This window comes from Musa acuminata, chromosome BXJ3-2 (assembly GCF_036884655.1).
Source record: "Musa acuminata AAA Group cultivar baxijiao chromosome BXJ3-2, Cavendish_Baxijiao_AAA, whole genome shotgun sequence".
NCBI lineage: Eukaryota > Viridiplantae > Streptophyta > Magnoliopsida > Zingiberales > Musaceae > Musa > Musa acuminata.
The window spans coordinates 3,406,852-3,413,181 of record NC_088350.1 but is presented as its reverse complement, the minus strand read 5'-3'; positions in this window follow the sequence as shown (position 1 = coordinate 3,413,181).

The following is a 6,330-nucleotide window of genomic DNA, read 5'->3' as shown; positions in this document are numbered from 1 at the left end:
GAGATGTCACCGGTGACCTGAGGGCATGATATGCTTGGTCGAGTCCCTCGAGGGTATATCATCAAATCAGACTCATCTTGTAACGAAGGTGTTGACTTAACCGAGCATCATGGTTGGTCGAGTCCCTCGAGGCCATGGTGATTCGGAGGCCGAACAGGACGGGAATCACAAGGAGTTGTGATCGGCAAGAGTTGTCTACCTTTTAGGCTTAGTGTGATTGGTCGAGTCCCTCGAGGTTACACTAAGACGCTGATTGGATCCTGATCCCCACTAGAAGTCTGCCGGAGACTTCCGTTTCACGTGCTGAGGGTGTCGCGTGACTCGTTAGTAAAATAGTGGGAGCATATTAAGATAGAAGTCCATATCTTGATAGTTTATTTCTTGCAAAATCTGCATGTTATTCATTTTTGCTACATCTTTATTTTCAGAAAATGTCGCTTTCAAATCCCTTACGTGGCATACTTGATGTCAACCGCCTCACTGGTCCAAATTATACGGATTGGCTCCGTAACTTGAGAATTGTTCTCACAGCGGAGAAAATCGTGTACGTCCTTGATACAGTGATGCCTACGCCCGAAGAAGGGGCAAGCGAGGATGATATCGCTCGCTACGTGAAGTACATTGATGACTCCACTCTTGCTCAGTGCTATATGTTGGGCTCTATGACTCCAGAGTTACAGAGACAACATGAAAAGATGGATGCCAGATCCATTCTCCTACATGTCCGTAAATTGTTTGAGGAACAGGGAAGGACTCAACGATATGAGATATCCAAGAGCCTTTTCCGCGCTAGGATGACTGAGGGGACACCGGTTCAGAACCATGTCCTAAAGATGATTGAGTGGATAGAGAAACTCACAGGTCTAGGAATGGTCCTAGAGGATAACTTGTGTGTGGACATTGTGCTTCAGTCCCTACCAGATTCCTTTTCACAGTTCATAATGAACTTTAATATGAACAAGCTTGAGGTGACTCTCCCAGAGCTCCTCAATATGTTGAGGGAGGCAGAGAGTACTATTAAGAAAGAGAAGCCAGTTCTGGTGAGACCAGAAAGAAAAGGAAAGCAGAAAGGTCCCTTAAGAAGGGAAAGGGCAAGGGCAAACAAGGTAAAGCAAAGGTTGCTAAGAAAGACCCAACAAAGGACAAAGGCCAGTGCTTCCACTGTGGTAAAGATGGGAACTGGAGAGAGAGCCACTGAGTTGTTGGAACTCATACATAGTGATGTATGTGGACCCATGTCAACTCATGCCATTGGAGGTTACTCCTACTTCATTACATTTACTGATGATTTCTCAAGGTATGGATATGTGTACTTAATGAAGTACAAGTCCGAGGCCTTTGAGAAATTCAGAGAGTATAAGAATGAGGTGGAGAACCAGACTGGAAAGAGTATCAAAACTCTTCGATCAGATCGAGGAGGTGAGTACTTAAGTACAGAGTTTACTCACTTCCTCAAGGACCATGGGATATTATCCCAATGGACACCTCCTTATACACCTCAGCTCAATGGTGTCTCTGAAAGGAGAAATCGTACATTATTAGATATGGTACGGTCCATGATGAGTTTCGCTGACCTACCCATCTCATTCTGGGGATATGCCCTAGAAACCGCAGCTTACCTTCTGAACAGAGTTCCAACTAAGTCGGTGGTGTCTACACCATATGAGATATGGAAAGGGAAGAAGCCTGATCTTAAAGTAGTTAAGATTTGGGGCTGCTCTGCCCATGTTAAAAGACACAACCCCGATAAGTTAGAATCAAGGACAGGGCGATGTAAATTTGTGGGATACCCCAAGGAAACTTGTGGGTATTACTTCTATCATCTCGAGGACCAAAAGGTCTTTGTAGCTAAGAGAGCAGTGTTCCTTGAGAAGGAACACATTCTTGACGGAGACAGTGGGAGAATGATAGAATTGAGCGAGGTTGGAGAACCAAGCTCAAGCACCACTCTACAGCCCGAGTCTGTTCAGGTATCTAATACACAAGTTTCAACTTTACGCAGGTCTGATAGAGTATCCCATCCTCCTGAGAGATATGTGGGACATATTAGAGCAGAGGATGTAGAGGATATTGATCCTCAGACCTACGAGGAGGCTATTATGAGTATAGACTCCAGGAAGTGGAAAGAAGCCATGAATTCTGAGATGGATTCTATGTACTCCAATAAGGTTTGGAACCTAGTTGATGCACCCGAAGGTATTGTACCCATCGGTTGCAAGTGGATCTTTAAGAAAAAGATCGGAGTAGATGGAAAGGTAGAGACCTATAAAGCAAGGCTAGTGGCTAAAGGGTATCGTCAAGGCAAGGTGTTGACTACGACGAAACCTTCTCACCCGTAGCAATGCTAAAATCTATCAGAATTCTATTGGCTATTACAGCACACTATGATTATGAGATCTGGCAGATGGATGTGAAAACCGCATTCCTCAACGGGAACCTGGAGGAGGAGGTGTATATGATGCAACCTGAGGGATTCGTGTCCAAGAACTGCCCAGATAAGGTGTGTAGGTTGCTTAGATCCATTTATGGACTAAAGCAAGCTTCCCGAAGTTGGAACATAAGATTTGATGAGGCAATCAGATCTTATGACTTCGTTAAGAACGAAGATGAGCCTTGTGTATACAGAAAGGTAAGTGGGAGCGCTATTAGCTTTTTGGTGTTATATGTGGATGACATCCTCATCATTGGGAATGACATAGGAATGCTATCCACAATAAAGGCTTGGTTATCTAGACACTTCTCCATGAAGGACTTAGGAGAAGCATCTTATATCTTGGGGATTAGAATCTATAGAGATAGATCCAAAAGGATGCTTGGCTTGTCCCAGTCCAGGTACATAGAAACTATTGTCAAAAGGTTTGGCATGGAAAATTCCAAAAGAAGTCTCATACCGATGAGACATGGGATATCGCTTTCTACGAGTATGTCCCCAAAGACTCCAGAAGAAAGGGCAAACATGAATATGATACCTTATGCCTCAGCAATAGGGTCTATCATGTATGCCATGCTATGTACTAGGCCTGATATAGCGTATGCTCTAAGTGTCACGAGCATGTATCAGGCGGATCTAGGCTAGGAGCACTGGAAAGTAGTAAAGTGTATCCTTATGTACTTGAGAAGGACTAAGGATCTTTTGCTAGTATATGGAGGTAATAGCCTTAAGGTTGAAGGCTTCACTGACTCAAGTTTTCAGTCTGATGTCAATGATAGCAAGTCGAATTCAGGGTATGTGTACACCTTGAATGGAGGAGCAGTGTGCTGGAAGAGTTCCAAACAAAATACCACTGCTGACTCGACCACAGAGGCGGAGTACATTGCTGCATTAGATGCAGCAAAGGAGGGAGTCTGGTTGAAGAAGTTCATCACAGATTTGGGAGTCGTGCCGGATAGTGAGGAGCCGATTTCCTTATATTGCGACAACAACGGGGCAATTGCTCAAGCGAAGGAACCTAGGTCTCATCAGAAATCTAAGCATGTTCTGAGGAGGTTCCACCTTATCAGAGAGATCGTGACCCGAGGAGATGTAGCAGTGGAAAGAGTTCCATCCGAAGATAACATTGCAGATCCACTGACAAAGCCATTGTCTCATTTTATCTTTGAGCGTCACAGGGGTCTGATGGGGATCAGACACATAGGTGATTGGCTTTAGGTCAAGTGGGAGATTGCTAGTCATAAGTGCCCAGCAAGCGAATCACGTGAGTGATGGCACGTGTGACTTGATACAGAATCTTTTTGCTTATTATATTTTTGGCGTATATCACTTTATAACTATTGCATAAATGCATATGTATTGTGATGTCCTTGGATTTGTGCAATGGGAATCGGATCGTGATGAGATCACGATAATGAGATCGATTCACCTTTAAACACATATCCTAAATAATCCCGGTCATAGGTTACTCGAGAGGGACATCGTGATAACCGGATAGACTGGTGTGCTGTATACCCGTCCATATGATGGATGCAGCTGGTCTCATAGCTGCTCGTGTAGGGACACTAGGGATACAGTACAGGTGCTCATTGGAGAATAAGTTCACTGATTGATCCGCTTACGGAATGCTGGATGGTTGATGATGCCTTATTGTCAGACAACGATTCCGTAGTCCTAGTGGTGTATCTGGTTCTTAGACTTGAGACACCAAGGATGTCCTGTATGAGTGCTCCACTCTTTGATACCAGACTTATAGGTTTGGCTGTTCCCAGATCTAGTACAGCTGGTCATTGGGAGTGGTAGTCGACCTTACGAGGGCTATTGAGTGTCGATAGAGGATCATCCACTCTCGGTATCATGAGAGGAATATCCCATGTGTTCTTGCTCAGACAAATCCCTGGCCAGGGTCATTCGGGTTGAGAGAGAAAGAGTTCTCCGGGAGAATCCGATTAGAGCGAGACTCAAGTAGAAACCGTATGGGTCTGACAGCACCATGCTCGATATACGGTCTCTGGGATATTAGATGGATGAGGGACTATAGGTACATGGTAACTGAGGACAGACAGGTCCAATGGATTGGATTCCCCTGTATCGTCTGGGGACTACGGCGTAGTGGCCTAGTACTTCCGTAGTCGATGAGTCGAGTGAATTATTACAGAGATAATAATTCACTTAGTTAGAAGGAGTTCTGACAGGTATGACTCACGGCCAGCTCGATATTGGGCCTAGAGGGTCACACACATATGGTAGGCATTGCGATGAGTAGAGGTTCGGATATGAGATATCCGACGGAGCCCTTGTCTTATTGGATGCAGATCCAATACCCACTAGGGAAAGGACCCATTAGGGTTTTGACACGGGATCTCTATAAATAGGAGGGATTCACAGCCTCATAGGCTAGAGTCTTTGCTTGCCCTTCCTATTCTCCTCTCCCTCTCCACCTCAGAGTAGGCCTGGAGTTTTGAGGAGCGTCGTCGCAACCCTGCTGTGTGGATCACCGCTAGAGAGGAGGACGCTTGACCTCCTTCACCTTCTCCTGAGGATCTGCAAGGAAACAGGGATATACGATCTCCCTAGGTAACACAATCTCTATACGCAGTTTTGTGTTTTGCGGATTTTGCGCACCAATCTTCGCACGACGACGAACATCTTTTTGGGAATCGGGGACTTTTGTTTTCTTGTTCTTCCGCTGCGCATATGATGTCGCCCCCCATGATTTCCCAACAAAAATTCTATAAGGGTTGTCTCCTAAGCCCGTCAAAAGGAGTGAAATTGTAAAAGGGTGGTTGGCCTTCGCCTATTGAAGGAACGCCTCTAGTGGACGTCGGTGACCTCGTCGGTGGAGGAAGCCAAAAGTGGATGTAGGTCAAGATTGACCGAACCACTCTAAATCTCGGTTTGCATTTACTTTGAGCATATTATCTTTATTGCAAACCTCCTCAAAAGCTTACTGCTTTCTGCGCATATACGATTGGGTTTCAAGCTTTGCACTTTCTGAATCGGCATTTAGACGTAAATTAGTTTTATCGTACGATCATCATATTTTAGTTTGCGTTTACATTTTGATTTCTATCATAACTACAAACTGCCTTTATATCCTTGCTTTAACTGCATCTCGCTTAATCAAGTGATTTACGAATCAGCATTTAGACGTAAATTTGTTTTTTCGTACGAATATCATATTTCAGTTTGCGCCTACTATCTGATTTGAACCATAACTGCAAACTGCATTTATATCTTTTCTGCATCTTGCTTAATCAAAAGTTAAAGTGATTTGCAAATTGGCTTTCTTACTGAAATCACTTTTATCGAACGAACGCAGTTTTTTTTTAATCGTAGAAGGTTTTCCGTTGCAGTAATTCATCGCCCCCCCCCCCCCCCCCCCCTTAGTGCTCTTGATCCTAACAAGAGCTTCTTGTGGTTATCATCTCTTATTCTCCTTTCCCCTTCTCCTCCTCAGATAGTAGGCCTAGAGATTTAAGGAGTGTCATTGCAGTCTTATTGTATGGATCACCGCTAAAGAGAAGGGCGCTTGACTTCCTATCTGCAGGGATTCACGGATATATGATCTCCCTAGGTAAAACACAATCTTTAATATATGTAGTTTTTGGTTTTACATATTTAGATTTTGCGCACCAATCTTTGCACGACAATGAATACATCATTGGGAAATTTTGAGATTTTTTATTTATGTTCTTCCGCTACGCATGTGATGTCACCCCTAGAATTTCTTACAATCCCATCTTGATCATTATCCAGCCTCTTAACAGCATATCGATTCGTCTTCTCACCCTCCTTCTATAGTTGAAGACTCCCCTTATTCCCTTAGATTGGTATATATCCTCAATATATCCTCATCATCAACCTTTAAGGCTCCAATTACTGTCCCCGTAGGGAAC